Here is a 20,023-nt window from a genome sequence, read left to right on the forward strand (position 1 = left end):
CCTCATTTATAAATGACATATTGAAATACCTTAGAGTACTTAATTAATTAAGGGTTAAAAATCCTTGTAAAATGTAATAATATTTATAAACCAAATTTAAAATCTCCAGGGGAACTTCAGTCTTTGTAATTGTTATAAATATCAATTAAAAGTATAAAGATTGTTTCTGCCTATCATTTCTATGGAACAAAGTTAACCTCAGGACCACCAAAAATGCTCATATTGTCAGCTTAAGAGATGTTTTGAGCATTTCAGCTAAGGGCTAATTCGATGTGCTGCTAGCAGGGATGGCGAAATGGCACAGAGTTAAAGGGAGAATCATCAGTGCACTGAAATGAGAATAGTTTAATTCCTATTCAAACAATACTCTTAGTATTTACTCAATAGTTAGTGGGATTGGGAAGAAATCAATTTTCCATTCAAGGACATTGGACACACGAACAGATCCACATAACCCATTTCTGCTGCAGAACGCAGAATAGATGTTAGAATCTTTTTTTTCAAAACATTTTCTATTTTCCTGGGAGTGAATATCAGTTTGTTTATTAGTTGGTTAGTATTTCTGTGCATGTGTGTGCTGTTTAGCGGGGCCAACTTCTTGGGAAGCATTAAAAGGCTTAATGTTTAAAGATTTAAATCACCAGCTTTGCGTACAGGACAAAATACATTATTGGCTCCCAGAATTTCATGGGACTGCCAACTGAATTGCTTAGGAATACTGCAAAAACACTCAGTGAAGATTGGTTGGCATTTTAATTTTCTCTCCGGGTTGCTAGCTGCTCTAGAAAGTAGGATGAATTTACATTCAAGTCACATAAAGGATTATCTGTGTGAGCATTATTTAACTTCCCAACTCTTGGAAAGGGGCTCTGGAACAGATTTATCATTTGTTAGATACAGAAGTTACAAGATGGAAGCCAGAGCTTCCATAGCTTCCCATGATGTGGAAAGTGATGTGGGCAGTGATGGTATCCTTCGTGGAAGATAATTAGTTCGTTTGAGGTTGGGAATTCCAACTGGCTAGTGGTTGGAAATGTATGACTGAACCACAGGCCAAAAGCCAGGGTAAAAGAACATTTAAAAGTTAAATTTTGAGAGCTGATCTTGAGGCCTGAGATTGCCAAGAAAGACTGTGCAGAGAGAAGAGATCCCAGGAGTATCTCCATACAGCGCACTTGCAGCCTGAGGAGAACCTTGAGGTGAAAATGTGCACATGGGACCAGGAATTACAGAACTATGGACTGGAATCTGCCAACTTATATAGTGGTTCAGTGTGGTGAGTGTGTGTGTGTGTGTGTGTGTGTGTGTGTGGAGTAGGTGATTAGTATGAATCTATGTTTAGTATGGGTGATTACACATAAACATAAGAATTCCCAAAAAGTCTTGAAGAATTCTCTTTATGGCATCAATTGGTTAGCACTGGGAAGCAGCTCCCTCCGAGGGCGGGACACGCGTGTTCCTGCTTCACCGCCGGCCACATGTTTCATGTGTACAATCCATGTCTACTCACTTGCACCCCTCAGCTCCGTGCCTATCATTATCCACCTGTATGTTTTTGAGTTTGCAATCTGTGGTTTGCTGAATTAAAGCAGAGAAAAAGTTCACGTCAGTTAAGCACCCGACTCTTGGTTTCTGCTCAGGCCTTGATCTCAGGGTTGTGAGATCCATCCCCTTCAGGCTCTGCCCTCAGCAGGGAGTCTGCTTGTCTCCTTCTGTCTCTGCCCAACCCCCACTGGCTTTCTCTCTTTCTCTCTTTCTCCCTCTCTCATAAATAAATAAATAAATAAATAAATAAATAAATAAATAGATAAATAAATAAATAGATAAATAAATCTTTTTTAAAAAACAGAGGGAAGTTTCATGATGAGTAGTGAGTAGTGCACTGTGAAATTTTAGGGGGAGCTGTTCCTATTCCATTTAATTTCTGTGAACACACTTTATTTTGGGTGGTGTTATGGATTGAAATGCATCCTCCCCAAATTCGTATCTTGAAGGACCAACCAGAATAGGACCATATTTGGAAATAGGGTCATTACGGTTGTGTTTAGTAAAGAAGAGGTCATACAAGAGTAGGATGGGCCCGTAATCCAGTATGGTTGTGTCCTTATCAAAGAGGAAATTTGGACACAGACTTGTGTACAGGGTGAATGCTTTGTGAAGAGGAAGACAGAGATCTAGAGATTAAGGAACACCTAAAATTGCCAGGGAACCACCAGAAGCTGGGAGAACGGCACAGAAGAGATTTTCCCTTACACTCCGCCTGAAAGGAATCAACCCCTCCAGCACTTCGATCTGGGACTTCTGGCTTCCAGAACAGTGAGATAGGAAGTTTCTGTTATTCAAGCCACCGAGTTTGTGGGACTTTGTTAAGGAATCCTTAGCAAACTAATGCAGAGGGAAAGAGCATTCTTTCTGAAGACACCTTTTTGCCACTTTTAAAGATCACAGGGAAACATCTTTTTTTTGTTTTCTAGAGACTATGAATTATAAAATTTGAAAAAGGAGACATGCCTAAGAAGAACACTTGGCACATTTAGAAAAAGATCCATTTAGTTAACTGTGACAAAATCACACAGCTAAGAGACAGTGAAGCCTTGGTCTGAATCCTACTCCTCTCAGGACTGATGTGTATTTGGGGGCATTATCTAATTTCTTCTTAGCGTAGGTGTCACCTCCAAATAGGAATCCCAGTTGTGCCTCTCGTATAGCAGTGTTTTAAGGCATAAGTGGAAAAAAACCCGTAAAAGGACTAGCATGGTGTCTACACTCAATAAATGGTAGCTTACATGATAGGCACTTACCACTCTATTTCCTTTTAAGAATCACACATCAAAGCATCCAAGTTGTGCCAAAACCCTTGGGACTGTAAGGACTTTGACTTCGTTTTTTGGAGGCATTATTGAGTCCTTACGATATTCTTCTAAAAAAAAAAAAAAAAAAAAGGTGTGACTTTCTGGTATGCAAGTGTGGGAAATAAGGGAAAATGTCAACTCACCTGATTTAATTGTAGTAGAATAACTCAGAACAAGTGAGTGTGTTATCCAAAGGTGCTGGCCCTAGAGCTAGTAGGGAGTTCAAGTCCTCAGAGCCTAGGCACACGGTGGTGGTCAACTGCACCTAACAGGTGTCCTGCCACATTTGATGTCGTTAGTGGCTTTTGGAAGTTTTTTCAACACTGGAATGGGAACTCCTGGAAACAGAGACCTCGTTTCAATCTTTTCTTTTGCTCTAGCTTCAAGACTCAATGGTGTAATTAATGCTCCCTGGATACGTAGATGGCAAGTTTCAGTAAGCAAACCAAAAGAACTAGCAAAACTACCTAAAAGGTGGTGTCATTGCTGCAGTTTCTTGGTCTAATGAAATTAAAATCATCTGCATGAAGTGCTGGTTGGAGTAACGTTATGGATAAGTTTCTTTTACCCTGATTTTGTTTCTCCCTTTAATGAAACCATCTATACTCTCTTAAGATTGAAAGGACATTTTGGGATGGCTAATGTTAAAGGGGTCCATTTGTCTGGGCTCTTTTCCAGACCTTTTCTACAGTTACTGCAGTTACAACTTTTGGAAATGCTTGGCTACAGTTAGGCTTGGTTAAATATACTATCCAGTCTCTAAAGCCTACAGTAGACATTTATGCATGTATTGAAGTTAAAAATTGCCACTTAACGTATAATTTTATTATTTCTGATGCACTTTATAAACCTCATCTTTCTAATTCTCTTAAGAGGCAAACTGTCCTTCAAGGAGATATTTGTAAAACCTTCCAAATGTGGGTAAATAGACTGAACCTAAGACCTCTTTTTTAACAGAATGTCGTTCCTTGCTTAGGCTTTCCTATTGTCGCTGCCATTCTCTTTTGCATGTGATGCTTTAAAGCACAAACCAGGAATCACACAGGCCCCGCTGGAATATAAGATCATGAGCCACACAGTATTTAGCCCAAATGTCACAGAAAAACATGTGCATTTTATCATCAGATAAGTGTGAACACTTTTACCTCTATAGACTGAGGTAAAGTAATATAGGACTTTATTTTTAATTTGTAAAAATATTGCCAGATTAGTCTGGACAGACTGTCCAGACAGACAGACAAGCAATATTTTGTTTAAAGTGCTAGCAGCTTTCACCATTTTATTTTTTATTTTTTACTTTTTATAAATTTATTTTTTATTGGTGTTCAATTTGCCAACATATAGCATAACACCCAGTGCTCATCCCATCAAGTGCCCCCCTCAGTGCCCGTCACCCAGTCACCCCCACCCCCTGCCCACCTCCCTTTCTACCACCCCTACTTCTTTTCCCAGAGTTAGGAGGCTCTCATGCTCGGCGTCCCTTTCAGCTTTCACCATTTTAAATATGGTTTATCATCATAACGCTGGAGATTTGTAGCTTTTGTATTTTGGTGTCCCATGGAGAAGGAGGTGCCCTCAGTTCAGTCCAAAAGGACAGGGGGCAACGTTCCAAAATTGCTCAATCCATGTAGCATTCTGTTTCTGAGCAAAGAATTGAACACACACAAAATACCACCTTTGCTTCTGTCGCTGATGTCGTCTGATTGACTTGGAACAGGTAGGCTGTGTGGGGTTTATTCCTTAAGCTTTAGGTTTCAGCTGATTTTAAGTCAGTGTAAGAGGTACGTGCATGTGAGAGAGAGACAGACAGACAGAAAGAATAGGAATAGATTTTCTTCAATTGAATAGAAATCGATCTCAATCAGGATTTTTTGAATCAAACTTCACTCAAATATCAGTTGGTAGAGGCACCCCCAAGGGTGCCGAGCATCCTGTGGGTACCACCTGCTTGAGTTTGCCGAGGATGAGAGGCCCTGACCACTCTCCACGTGGCCCATTTCCTGGGGCGAGGCTCGTCCTTCAGGGACAAGGAGCAGGCTTGCTTTGTGCTCCATCTCCCAGGCCGTGTTGATCAGCTGGGATGCAAACCCACCGAGCCTAAGACCGGGCTCTCTGTGTGCACCGTGGGACCCGGTGGATGTGAGGAATCACTGCAAACCTAATGCCCAAGCTCCTTGCTCTGCTGCTCCCTTGTCTCTGACCCAGGAGACTTGGGTCATCGGTCAGTGTCCATGAAATGCGTCCATGAAACACGGACAGGCTGCTGTGCTAGCTTATAAGAAGGCCGAAATCCCAGCCCCAGCCCCATCTCAGAACTCAGATTGGAAATTGTATGCGGTAAAAACGAGCACCAATGAGAGGAGCATAGAAGATGATTTTGTATTAAGAATATCATTCAGGGGCACCTGGGTGGCTCAGCGGTTGAGCATCTGCCTTCAGCTCAGGTTGTGATCCTGGGGTCCTGAGATCGAGTCCCGCATCAGGCTCCCTACAGGGAACCTGCTTCTCCCTCTGCCTGTGGCTCTGTCTCTCTTTCTGTGTCTCTCATGAATAAATAAATAAAATCTTAAGAAAAAGAATATCATTCAGATATTTTAAATACAGCTAATATTTCTTTCAATTCACTATTTTTTGATATGCAAATCTCCAATGAATCCAAAATTAGTTATAAACCACATTCAACATAAGTAGATATAACACAACAAATTTTCTTAAATTAAGTCCTTAATTACAGGTCTCAGCTCGGAGAAAATATTTTAGAACCACTTAAACAGTTCAGAAAAACAATACACTTGGAAAGTCCTTAAAATAAGTTGAATAATAGCATATCTGAGTCACTGAATAGCAAAATAATGAAAATATATTTATGATTTGGTTACTCTGAGTGGAATTTATCTGAAATTTAGACGGTCTTCTTATTGGATGTGGTGTGGAATAATGAAACACCTGCAAGGTGATTTTAACCATCCAGTTTTTCTTTTATGAACAAATTTGGAAATGGCAAGCTTAACTTGAAAGCATTGGGTTGCAGGTACCCAGCATGGAAACCGAAGCATCTCCAAGAACTGCAATTAAAATATGTTTATATTTGGAGATAGGAGATTCTGATTCCTTTAGAGCCCTGTTAAATTAGGTGCAAAATGATGTGTTCATGGTTGAATTAAAAAAAAGTCAGTGAGAGCTGCTTAACATCTGGCAAAATAATCTTAGTTTAGAACAGAGATCCCTGTACATTGATTGCTTTCCCTAAGATTAAAAGCCACCACAAGTACATGCTCCTTCATGAAGAGGGAAAGAAAATAAGCTGTATGAAAAAGAAAGTATAGACCGTCTATGTGTAAATGGTACTTCAGTAAAAATGGGAAGATTCCTTTGGTCCCGTCATCTTACATTTTGCAACACTTACTATTTATGAGGTTTGTTTTTGGGCTCAGAACTCCAAATTTGTTGTGAAAAAGTGTCTAGATGAGATCATTTCATCCAGTGATGAGGTAGCTTCTCTTTCCATGTGCATTTTCTGCATACTCCTGTCTCCTTTTGCCATGTGGTTTAATGCTCATTGTTTATTGTTAAATTTACTGATTTTCCTTTTTTTCATTTGGCTTTTCTGGGTATTGCTTAACAAAATATCCTGTGCATTTATAAGGAATAAGTTTGCAGGCTGGCCTGTTCTTTGCAGGTAGGGAGGGATGGAGGAGTGAGGAAAATAAATAAATGCTTCTTTGTTACAATACGCTGATGACCAACATCACGGGGTTGGAAGAGTTTGTGCATTTAGGAAGAAAGGATCTTTGGATTGTGTACTTTATTATGAAAAGTTGCTTGACATTCTGCTCATGAAATGGGTTCACACTGCCAAGAAGGGACTGTAGCACATTTATTCCTAGTAGTAGAAGTCAAATCTATCTCCATATTTGCAGATTTAATCAATTGAATATGTTTTCCTGTTTTTTACATTGGTTTTTGCAATTTCTGACAATGGTCTTTTTTATAGAGCAAAAATCACTCTGAGTATCGAAACCTACCAATTCCCCATCTGTTCTTCCTAAAAAACTATTGAGGTGTAAGAGAGAAGAACGACACGTGAGGTAATAGCTACCTCTGTTCCAGCTTTCCAGATGAGAGAACCGCTTTCAGAGACATAGCATTTCCTGCCACTAAAAATATAGCCACTTCACCAGCAAAAATCAAGTTTATTTTCCTCTACTTTTAAATAAAAAAATTTTTTTTACAGATTTCTTTATTGAGTTGAGAGAGGGAGGAAGAGAGAGAGAGTGCGCACAAGCAGGGGGAAGGGTGGGGAGAGGGAGAGTTAGAGTCTCAAGCAGACTCCCCACTAAGCATGGAGCCCCAAGTAGGGCTGGGTCCCAGGACCCTGGGATCATGACCTGAGCCAAAATCCAGTCCGTCACTTAACCGACTGAGCCACCCAGGTGCCCCTAAATAAAATTTAATGTCTCAGAAAATTAAAAGAATCTGAATCTTTCTGTCACCATTCGTTTCTACATTGGCTTCTATGATGGTCTTGGAATACACCAGCAGGTTCCCTCTTGACTCCCTAGATGCCTTCTCAGGGCTGCCTTCCTCCATCCACCCATGGAAAATTGCAACCTTCACACAACTCCCAGTACATCTCATCCTCCTTTACTGCTTTATCCTTTCTGCTAGCACTGCTCATAATCTAACATCATGCATAGCTGTTTATTGTTTGTCCTATCCCTAGAGAATAAGCCCCGTGAAGATAATTTGTTTTGTTCCATCCTATCTTCCAAGTGTCCTCCTGGTGCCTGGCATGCTGCTAAGGGAGTGCTCAAGAAATAGTGTTTGAATAAATGATTCAGTGATTCTGTATCTCTGCCAAACACTTGAGGCAAAGTGATAATCTGTACTTTCTTTTTAAAAAAAGTAAAAATTCTGGGGCACCTGGGTGGCTGGTTGAGTGTCTGACTCTTGATGTTAGCTCAGGTCTTGATCTCAGGGTTGCGAAATCAAGCCCCCCGTTGGGATCCGTGCTGGGTGTGGAGCCCACTAAAAAAAAGTAAAAATTCTGATTTAAAAAAACTGTGATAAAGGTTTTTGTTGTTGTAGGTTGTTAGTTTTTTGTTTGTTTGGTTGGTTTTTTTTTTTTTTTTTTTTTTGAGCTTAAAGGTGTGGTATTGTGTGCCAGATTTTCTTTTCTTTTTCTTTTTTTTTTTTTATTTAGATCTCAGGAAATCTCAAGTGCCCTCATTTTCTTTAAAGGATTATGTTGTTGAAGCCATTATTACACAGTTGTAGTGCGGCTGCCAGAAGACTGAGAAAGATATAAATGGGTAGGTCTTTTAGAGACGCGACCTGTGCTCTTGAGTCCTGTACAGAGGCTGTACCTCCAAAAGGGTCTCCTTCTTGGAATCAATCATCACCCCGGGAAAATCAATGGACATGCTGTTCCATCGGCTTACAATGTATGTTTCTTTGCAACATGGAAACTGTTTTTTTTTTTAATAAAGTAATTGATTTCTGTCTTTTCTCACCAAGTATTGCTAAAAAACCCCCACATATTTCTTCTTATCTTCCATTACATAAATCTTCCCATGCAAAAATTCCATTAACTTAAAAACAGATAGTGATCTTTTTCTTGCTAAGTTAAGGAAAAAATTATAAAAAGGCAAGGCATTGAACCAATCATATAATTTACACCATAAAGTGACACAAAGATTTATCATTTGGAATCCCTGTGAGAATAACTCTTCCATCAGGTCTCTGCTCAGGCGTGTGTACAAAGGGGAAAGAGATCACCTCTGCTCATTCTGCAAGGAGCTACCCTGGGGTCGACGAAGAAGCGTTTTAATAGGCTATATGATGATCTTTCTAATTTTTTTATATACATACATAAACCTGATAATGTGGGTACTAAAGCTTATCACCTCACAGTTTTATGTATAAGATTTAACAGATCAGAGCTATGACCACAGATTATAGCATTAAAAATCTTTTTTTTTTAAAAAGGAGAAAAAAGAGACAAACTGAAAAACCAGACTCTTAACTATAGAGAACAAACTGGTGGATGCCAGAGGGGGATGGGTGAAATAGGTGATAGGGATTGAGGAGAGCACTTGTGATGAGCACTGAGTGTTGTATAGAACGCTATATTGTATGGAATCACTATATTGTATACATGAGATTAATAGCATATTGTATGTTAATTATACCGGAATAAAAAAAAATACCTTTTTCTAAAATCTGTCATGACAGGTTTCCACATAGTTGTGGAATGATCTTAAGGAGAAACACTAAAATTAAAACGTACTTGTCAAAATTTCCAAGCCAATTTTAGAAAAGTGAATCATTTCTTCCCTACCCACTTTGTACTAAATTCAGCAGCATAGCAATCTATTTTATTTTACTTTATTTTATTTTATTTTACTTTACTATTTTATTTTATTTTATTTTATTTTATTTTATTTTATTTTATTTTATTTTATGTTAGAGAGGGAGAGAGAGAGTGTGTGCCAGAGTGTGAGGGGGTGCAGAAAGAGAAAGAGAGAGAGAGAGAGAGAATCTCAAGCAAACTCTCTGTCCAGTGCTCTGTCCAGAGCTCATGTTGGGGCTCAATCTCACAACCCTGAGATCATGAGCTGAGTGGAAATCAACAGTTGGACAATTAACTGACTGAACCACCCAGGTGTCCTAGATTCTCTTTTAAAAATTCAGAAAATTCTTTGTTCTACAGGATGTTATGTTGATGGGCTTATGCTTCCTGTAAGCATTAATATATAGTTTAATAATGATTGGAACTAAATTACTATCCATGCTGTATCCTATAGAGCTTGATGCGTCTGACATCTTGACGCATCTATCACCACCTTTGTGCCTATTGCACGTGTCTACAAGTACACAACATCCATATGGCTGGCTACAGTATATACACACAATTTTCATTCTAGGAGAAATAGTGTCATTAGGTGAGTTTTTATACTCTCTAATGGCAAAATGTGGAAACAATGCAACACAGTAGGTTTCCCATCCTTTGGTTTGCAGTCAAAAGCCTTACAGCCAAATTTATTGCCTTAGTATGGTAATCTACTCAACTCAGATGTCTTAGAGCAGTTATTCCAGTTTTCTTCAAAAAACTGTGTTATATTTATCTTTAAGTGATTTATCTCATACCGTGCTTTAGTTTGTGACCTGCTTCAAATTCTTTCAGAACGTCAAATACTCAAATACAATGAAAGTTAAGTTTGTATTTCTGTTGTGAATAAACATATATCTACCTTTAATTCCAACAGTGAATAAAATTAGAATTTCATAGGTTAGAGCAGTCGACAGAACACTCTGAATGCTTTCCTTCCAGGAATATATTCCCATTAAATTTACTTCTTTTGGTGGCTCCAACATTCAGAATGTTTTTTCACCTTTGAGTTCTTCATCAGGGGGTTACTGATCTGAAGGGCCAGTTATCTAATGTTTTATAGCATGTGGCTAATTTCCTGTGTTTTTATTAGATCTCTCTTCTTTTTGGTAAATTTACTTATTTAAAAAAATAACAATGACTTACACACGAAATAACCTACACAGCAATAGACCAGCAAACTCACATCTTTCGTGAGTTTAATAATATTCTTGTTTTGCCACATCGACCTGTAGCTCTGGTTCAACACATTAAGAAATCATCCACATGAAGCTTTTATTTTTGTTCCCAGCCAAAATGAATTTCTTTGTAAACTCTATGATTTCCCATGAATCCATGAATTTGAAACTAAGCAGTGCCCGACTCTAAGGATTAATGGGAAAATATTTGGGGTTTTCTAACTCTGACTGAAGGCTGGGTGAAATCAATTATTTAAGCACTATAAAGCAAGAGCTTGGGTCTCAGACAACGATTACAAAGCAGACACACTTTAACACCCAGAACAACCATGTGGATCTTGTTGATTCCTTTACCATGGCCAACGGGTGAATGAAATATCATTCCTGTCTGCTGATGCCATGGAGATTCCTTCAATCTAAGAGCAGCTGGAGGTCCCATTTACACACACACACACACACACACACACACACACACACACTTTTTGGTTGTACAGATGTTAAATATAAAGAATCACTATAACTTTTATTAAAGCAATCAGAAAAGCGATTGACTTTTTTTTTCTACTGTATCTGCAGTGGTTTTCTGGGTTTCAGATACTCAATTTGTACAAAGTAATAAATGTCAGTGCTCTGAAAAGGAAAGTATTATACTTCTTACTGCGCTCCTGAAATAGTCAAATGCTATGGAAAAATTTATTGAACACTTGATGTGACTTTTATAGTCAGTCTGATTTTTAAGTGCTTAGAGGAGATACGCTTTACTATGCCTGGGTGCTCAGCAGTTGTACTACCCAATGCTTCACACTGTTAGATGAATTATTTGAAATACATGGCATTCAGATTGCTAAAACTTCTGATTCAAAGGAAGTCAATGGGTATTTTAGATGGCATTGGAGAACATGGGAGAGAGGAAAGATTAGAGGAAGAAGGAGGTGTTCACAAACAATCGTGTTTAGAGCTCTTGAAGATTAGCAACAGCTCCATGGCTTTGAAATCTAATAATCACATAAAGCCCCTCTCAAAGCAGTTGCAGCTTTTGGTGCCAGTTTTTCCCATATAGATCAACCTGCAGTAATTTATCAAGATCAAGGTAAATTTCAAAGAGAATTTTTCTAAAAACAAATTATGGTCACTGCTGATTATTCATTCAAAATCATAAATCTTTTGTGGTGAGGTGACAGAGACCAGACATTGTCACTGAACTGAAAAACAAAAAACAAAAAGCAAAAAACAAAATAAAAAAGCAACTATTTTCCTCCTTGTTTGTAGTGATCAATGTGAGGTTTTAGTATCAGTCTCGAATATCTTCTGGTATCTGTGATTTAGACTAGAGCGCTCTACTTCAAACTTTTATTCACGGACCTCTTAAGGGATTTTGTGAAACTATGGATAACTTCATATTTAACTGACCATTTTAAAGTTTTCATTATAAACATAAATATTGAAACTTAAAAAAAAAACTTCCATCATATGGTAAATGAGCATAACTAAATTGAAACTGCTACTTCATTTTTTGAATTGCATCTCCTGGAATTTAAATACCATAGCGATTTGCTATGAACCATTATGTATTTTAAAAATATAGAAAATATATTTATGTTTGAATGCCTTTTGCTGATCATCTTATACTTCCATGTAAAAAGAACACATGTACATTACGCATAATTAGAATATACAATTTTAGACTTTCCTGTGGTTGTAAATCTCTGATAAATGATTTTTTTTCTGAATTGGATCTTCACTATAGTTTTATTTTTATGACATTGATAACTTTTTATATATACTAAATTTTTGAAAGATAGTATTTAAATATACAATTCAGAAATTTGGTAGTGCATCTCTTTATAAGTCTTTTACTGGGTGGAACTTTTAAATGTTAATTTATGTATCTAAATATTCCTTGTTGCTGGATTTAGACAGTGTTCAAATAGAATTCTAATTATATCTTTTTTGTTAGCTTAGATGTACATGTTCAGAAACCTTATCACGTAGATAAGCAGGTAGAAACAGAAGAAGTTTTATTATTAGAATTTGGCATAATTCTTTGCAGTCCTTCCTAGTTATCATTCCAAATCACAGATTATTAGAAACCATCTTGATAATAGATCACTACCAGTTGGGTCTTGCCTTAATTTTGTTCAAAACAAAGAATTGTAAACTACCTGACTTATGAAAAGATTTATTACCAGTCATTAATCATTTCCTTTCTCAACACCAATAATAATATTTTTATACCTCTGTTTGGCTTCCCAGAAGTTTTTACACCCCAGAAAATGGACTGCAGTAACTCCGAGATGAGCAAGTACCATCTTGAGAGAGAGATTGGACAGAAGGTCTTGAAGCTCAATTAAAAGTGTATTCTCAGGAGGATCAATTTAAGACAGTGTACGTGCGTGTGGTAATTTAAGCACATGGAAGTTGAGAATTTGGAAGTTCATGTCTTGATACCCCACGGGAAGACTTAACGTATACCTGGGTGTATGCATTCCAAAGTTTGAAGACAGCTGGCTTAGAGCATTTCAACTTACCATGAAGAATTTCTCTTCTTCAATTCAGATTAGGTAATCATGTGGTCATCCTCACAGGTTAGGTGTTTTTATTTCTGTCATCTATGTGATAATCATTTTTGAGGGAGGGGAGAAGAACTAGGACAATATGAAATACCTCTGTCAAGATACTGTAGTACAATAGGGATTAAAATATTTATAAGTAGTCTCATAACTACCTCAAAGTTCTTTGAATTTCAGGACAGCATTATTTAAAAAAAATTTTTAATGACTTTATCTTGTAGAGAAATAAATCAGATTTATTCAAAGATTTATGTATTATTCCAAGTTAAAGTACAGGAGACATTGGAAATTATTTAATTTTTAATTCATCGATAGATTAGTATAAATTCGTCATGTGGAAAATCTAAGGAAATAAAATTCATCTATCTTACACTTTGTATCTTTTTCAGACTTAATTTTGTAGACTTTTAAATAAACTTTTAAATAATTTTTTCTTTGCCTCTACTTCTATTCAGAAATTTATCCATATTTCTGAATTTTGGTTGCTCAACATTTCCAAATTCTTTGAAGCCTTTGTTGCATGCTAATAAAACCCCTGAGCATATTTGTTATGAGAAACATAACAATTTTTTTTGCACTACCATTAGCACTTTCTCTTTCCATTTAAAATACACTTTTAACAATGTAACGTTTAATGATTTTTTTTATATATTTGTTTCTTGCTGCCATGGCACATGGAAATATATTTTCTTCTTGGAAATGACAATAATAGCTAGTTTTTAAAATCCTGTTGCTATCAAAATCAATGACCTTTATTGTTAAAATTAATAAACAACTAACATACTTTATTTGTACTATGCTTTTTATACACATAATATCCAATACTCCAAACTAAACTAATGCAAAGATATTATCTTCCATGTTAAAAATGAGTTTGAGAGAAATTGCTATCCCCTTTTTTTAATATTATATTTTTAGAAGATGGTCAAGCGAGGATTAAAATCCAGCCTTTTTTTTTTTTTCTTTTCAACTCCGAAATTGTGCTTGGGTTTGAATTATTTTCTCCCAAATGCTTTTAAGAGTTACAGTTCTGAAGCTGTCCTTCCCTGTTACTGATTCTATTTATCCACATTATATCAAAGTCATTGCTACTTTATTTGCAGGCTCATATAGTAAGAGTGAAATTTCCGGTATGTTTAAATTCATCTCTTAACCAAAATAAAAATTATATATTTATTAATTATGTATCCTGATAGACTGGTAACTGGAATATTGTCTTGTTCCCCTATTCCTGAGTCTTTAAACTCATAACTCATTAATGGTCAAATGTGTCTAAGATTATGAACTCCACTTTCTATTTTATTTCACTCTCAGGACTCCAGTCCTACCCCCGAGTTCCTGTTCCTGCTGAGTTACAAGGTCTTTACGTAGACTATCTTTGAATGTTTGTTATCCTACGTATATGTGGCTAAGTATATCTGCTCCTGGATACTTGTTGCTGTATTTCATCTATCATTGGAATATTCATTTCTTCTTTACTATTTACTGTTGATCTCTGTGTATTCCTGAAATTACATGTTCCATCTGCCCAGCTTCCTGCTAGCAAGCACTCATAGTTAATTTTCTCTTGCTTCTTCGTATCTGGTTTACCTAATTATAGTTTGCAGTCGTGGGATAGGTAATATGTCAGAATTTGTGAAGAGACTAGGGAATAGAATAAATGCACACAAAGCTTCTAACTAAGAATTGGGAGGTTTTATAACTACGTATCCTGAAAGAGACACATAAAAAGAACTAGAAGATTCAATGACAAGTGGCATCTGGTTGGGCATTAAAATGTCTATAGTTTTACTTTAAATACTTCAGCATAGATGGTATTGTATTACCTGATTCTTATTATGATTAAGTTAAAACTCAGTTGCTGAATTCTGAATTCTAATAGGGAATTCAAACTCCAGGTGTCGTCAGCTGGAATTCTGCTGAGAAAGTCCATGTTCCAGTTACTTTGTATGCTCATGTCTCCCTCTTGGTCAGCACATGAGGCTTTTTTAATCACATAGTGAATGTCAGAAATGATTTTAATTTGCAAATTTGATATTTTCTAATTACAACAGTGATTGTTAAATTGGGTGCTCACTGGTAAAATTAAATATACTCAAGATACGTGGATTAGTGGGGACGCCTGGGTGGCTCAGCAGTTGAGCGTCTGCCTTTGGCTCAGGGCGTGATCCCAGGATACAGGATCAAGTCCCTCATTGGGCTTCCTACGAGGAGCCTGGTTCTCACTCTGCCTGTCTCCGCCTCTCTCTCTCTCTCTCTCTCTCTCTCTCTGTGTGTGTCTCTCATGAATAAATAAATAAATCTTACACACACACAAAAGATAGTGGATTAGTGTGTTTCCTATGCATATTCATCCTTTGGAGAATAGTGTATAAGAATCCAGCAAGGTGTAGTCTCTAAGGAAAGATGACAACCTGGCTCAGACCTTAGTCTCAGAATCCATGTGCCTCTTAAAATTTATTGAAAATCCTGTAAGAATGTATATTATGAATTTGAAAGTAAAAAAAATTAAAATATTTATTGATCAATTTTAAAGTGGTGATAAAATATTTCGTTATACATAACATTTGTGAAAAATAACTTCATTCTTAAAAAGACTGGGAAGCTTAACATTGTTTTACATTTTTGAAAAATCTCTTTAGTCAGATGTCTGGATTATTAGAAGAGGCCACGATTCTCACATGTGTCTGCTTTGGTCTATGAAATATATCGTTTTGGTGGAAGTATACAAAGAAATCCTGATTTCATAACTCATCTGACTTATGAAGCTGAAAAAATAAGTAGTTTAACATTTTTGCAGATAATTTGGTTGTATATTTTTGGTATTACATCACAGCATAAGAAACGGCAGTTTATTGAAGATTCATTGCAATGTGGAATCTGAAATGAAACCCATGAACATTTTGTATTCTGTTCCACTAAAATCTGTTGGCCTATCTTGCACTTCAAATGGATCTTTTATCCATGCATGATTTTGTAACATTGTGCATTGGTCACTATGAAACACTGGTGCACTGACTCATGCAGATCTTACAAATGTTAACTCACTTTATTTTACAATAAAAAGAAAAAGCACAGTCATTAACATAACACTAATATTATGAGAAAGCTTGTAAATATTGGGAAACTGCCAATATGGTAAAGAAATCAAAGTCTTAAAATGTTAAGTTTTGCTTGAAAATCCAATTTTATCACTGACAACAAATATTGTCAATTGCTTTCTTTGAAGGAGCAGGCTCACTTCATTCAGTTTGGGGAACATGCCTGCCAAATACTCAAGGTTGAATAACCATATTTTGTCTTTTAGTTCCTCTTTCAAGTAAAAATAGTGTTCCATTAAAACAAAACAAAACAAAACAAAACAAAACAAAACAAAACAAAACAAAAAAACTAGTTTGGTTGTAATTTGATCACCCAAGTGTTTTACCTTGAGTCAGCCATTGTACTTTGGTATGTAACTAATAGAAATTTTCCATTTTGCCCACAGAATGTTCAAAAGACATGTTCTCAGGGTCTAGGTTTAATAAAATCAATAAATGTTATGCTTTCTCAAGGACATTCTTAAATGGAACTTTATCCCCTGTGAATGCACTGGCGTCAAGAACACAGGCTCTGGGGCAACTGCTGGAAGAACACAAGATTCTGGTGTAGTTTCGTGCCACTGCTTTGATTTGTGCTAAGGCTCCAACAGTTTTACTCACCACTGCTTTGGTACCATCGGTGTAAATGTTGAAACACTGATAAAAGGCAGACTATTATTACAGAATAGTTTTGATCTTGCAGATTCTCCTAGGGAATCACGTTCTAGGAACTGCTATTCCAGCTAAATTAAAAAAAAAAAAAGTCAATGTATCTAAACAGCAACACAGAAAAATTCAGGTGGTGTTAAGGAAAGCAATTTTACTTCTGGAATCTTGTTCTGGTTAAAGGGAAGCTTCCCTGCTTGGAGGGAGCTGGATCTCTAAGAGGACAGAGAACTAGACTTCATTGGGTTTCCAGGACAGAACTATGACTGGCTTCTTACCCATTGGCTAAAAATGATTGATGACTACAATTTCTACAAAACAACCTTCAAGTTCTGCCTGACGAATCTGGATGAAGTTGGTTTACAGCATTTGAGAAATCAAGAAATGCTCATGAGGGAGAAGTCATTTTCCTTCTGGGTTCTTCTTCATACAAGCTACGGGACCCTGGACAAGTTGCATATTACGGTATCTTAGTTTCTCCTTAACAGCAGGATCGACCACCTAGGCTTGCCAAGAGGAATGAATGAACTCTCACGCGTGAAAAGTGCTTAGTTCATACGACGTGCGTGGAGTGCTTCGTTCAATGCTTGGCACACAATGAGCCCTCACCAGTGCTGGTTGCTTCTCTTATCATCGTTGTTATCATCACTGTTACTGAATGTGATTTGAAGGAAATTTGACTTGATCAGTGGTAGTGTTTGGATGCCAGCAGAGTCACACTGAAAAAGGCATATGATATGGTCAAAGAAACAAAATAATTCAATTAGGCTGGAATATAGGGGTGTCCAAACAGGGGTTGTAAGGGCCCGAGATGGAGAAGTTGACTGAAGAGGACTGGCATGTTAGGATAAGATTTTAAAACTTAATTTTGTAGCCATTAAAGGATCTTGAGGGATATAATCAAAACTGTGTTTTGTTAGATTTATATGTTAGCAGAATGCATATTGGGTTTCAGAGAGGTAACAGAAATATATAGCTACAGCACTTGGACTCACGGAATTTACTTTGCCATTTTTATACAATTGTCTAGCAGATTTTAATTTTAACACCATAGTGTAAGTCCAAGTTTTGAAAGAGTAAACCTCAAATTAAGGAATGTTGCTATTGTAAAATGAATAATGTGATGGGAAGTTCTTTGGGTCGGAGTGAGCTGTGAGCCAAAAACATATGGAGGGCAAATATTGCCAAATATTAATTATATTTTGTGCCTGCACAAGATTTTTTTGAGTTTTATTTTATTATCCTAGAAGAGGCTTAATATTTGGTCCTAACTTTTTTTTTTTATGCCTGAACAATATAAAAGTTGGGAAGAAATTCCTTTTGTACCACGGTATGCATATAGTTTTCTGATCTCTAAAACAAAAGATTGGGTTACACGAAAGTAGAATGATAATTTTGTTTTTCTTTGCCTGTGTTTACTTATAGGAATTTTGTTACTTGCTCCTCATCCCTTAATGTCTGGAGCCTGAGAATATAGTAATAATAAAATTTCAGTGCACTGCTATGGAGATGCAGTAAAATCATGATATAAAAATAGCCAGGGAGGCTTGATCACTAGTACTAGGTGAAAAACAAAACAAAACAAAGCAAAAGAATAAATCCCAAACTCTTAGTTCATCACTGTGATCCACCCAGCATCTCTTTCTAAATAACTGTCTTTGGTCAGGAAGACAGTAGTTGGAAATGATCACGTGACACATTCTTTTAGCCACATACTTATGGCTACCTATTGATCTTTCCCTAAAATTCATGCTTAGATTAATTTGTGTTCCTCTTGTGTGGCTGAAAACGTTGCGATTTTCTAATTCAAATACAGCTAACGTGAGTAAAGTATCCGCGGAGTGGAAAAAGTACTCCAAATGTGACTGAGCAATTAAGTTTGGTTTTCCAGTGTGGAAAAAAAAATGTACTCCCCAGGGGGCTCCATGTGTTGGCACCACCCAGCTGTTTGAAGAATTTGCTTGATGAAAGCAGAAATTGAAGGAGAACAAGGAAAAACAGGTGGTGTGTCAGGAGCACTGTTTCAGTGTGACATCTGCAGGTGGCTCTGCGGATCCGGGATCAGACCGACTCACTTCAAAAGGGTCCTCCTAGGGGTGCATCCAGAGTCTGCCAAAACTAAATGAGAGCTGAAAGTGTTAAAAGAATGCTAAAAATAGAGAAAGAGGGAAGGGAAGCATATGAAGTCATCCGAAGCCTCAGAAAAGATTTGATTCTCTTGAAATAAATGTATTATATATATTAATCTGTATGAAGATGTACATATTGTACATATTAATTAGTATGACATTAAAATTACAGAATATTATGCTTTGTTATGTTCACAGTTTTAAAAAAAGTCAAAAAAATCTTTGAGAGTTTCTATGGTCTGTTATCGTTGTCTCGTACCAAACCAGTAGGGTGTGCTCATGACTCAACATTCTGCTTGTGACAGCCCACCCTGACCCTGTGGTGTTTTCATTATAAGGTAAACAAAAATAGAATGCATTTAGGGGGGCAAAATGCCCTGTTCACACATTACTCTTGCAGTCACTTTCATGCCTCATTAAAATGACATGTTAAGATACACTTCACTTCACTTTGGTTCCTCTGCTGAAACGCTGATCAATCTCTTCTAGAATCCTCTTTTCACTTCTCCTGGGGAGTAATCCCTCAATACAGGTCCCGATGACCAAAGCTTTCTGCCTCTCTGAGCCTCTCTTTTAGGCAGCTGGCATGCTTTAGAATTGGATGCAGGAATCTTTCGGGTAAATAAACACTTTTGCAAAAAGGAGACAAACTAAATTATGTTGCTAACTCACGTCTACCCTTCATCCCACAGGATCTGGAAGGACAATGTAGAGTGTCTATTTCATTGCTTTCTTTCGACTTTTTGGGAGACCTCACTTCTCTCGCTGCAAAGTAATAAAGCTCAGTTTGGCAAAATGGACTCAGAGCAGAACTGAGAGACAAACAGTTCTTTCCAGGATAAAAATAGACGTCAGAACATTGCATTAGCTTCCTTCTAGACTTTCTTTATAATCTGTGGAGGTAGATTGCACTCAGTGGCCCTCACTAGCTGTTCACGGGAAAACTTGGCACAAGGATCCTGACTAAATGGATAGCATGAGCTCCTCTGCCTCCCAAACCCAAGCCAGCCACTGTGTGGACTACTATTGTTGAGTTGTGGCTGGCGTGGCTGAAAATGACTAAACTCAAACATTCAAGGGATACCCAAATCTAGATTGGCCATCAGTACATTTACCCTTACTGCTTGGTCAAATTTCCTTCTTCTACATTTAAGGCA

At 37.1% G+C, this 20,023-nt stretch overlaps 2 long non-coding RNA genes across 2 annotated transcripts; one reads left to right on the top strand and one right to left on the bottom strand.

Moving 5' to 3' along the window:
* Window positions 1–325: 325 nt before the first annotated feature.
* On the bottom strand, window positions 326–19,674 carry LOC140596653 (uncharacterized). Its single transcript, XR_011998553.1, has 4 exons — window positions 19,317–19,674; window positions 16,693–16,814; window positions 2,802–2,917; window positions 326–1,578 (listed from the first exon to the last, which is right to left on the bottom strand). It is a non-coding gene; the product is annotated as an uncharacterized lncRNA (long non-coding RNA).
* Window positions 8,062–17,492, top strand: LOC140596654 (uncharacterized). Its single transcript, XR_011998554.1, has 2 exons — window positions 8,062–8,296; window positions 12,675–17,492. It is a non-coding gene; the product is annotated as an uncharacterized lncRNA (long non-coding RNA).
* Window positions 19,675–20,023: the final 349 nt, after the last annotated feature.

The sequence above is a fragment of the Vulpes vulpes genome, unplaced genomic scaffold (genome assembly GCF_048418805.1).
Source record: "Vulpes vulpes isolate BD-2025 unplaced genomic scaffold, VulVul3 Bu000000706, whole genome shotgun sequence".
Taxonomy (NCBI): domain Eukaryota; kingdom Metazoa; phylum Chordata; class Mammalia; order Carnivora; family Canidae; genus Vulpes; species Vulpes vulpes.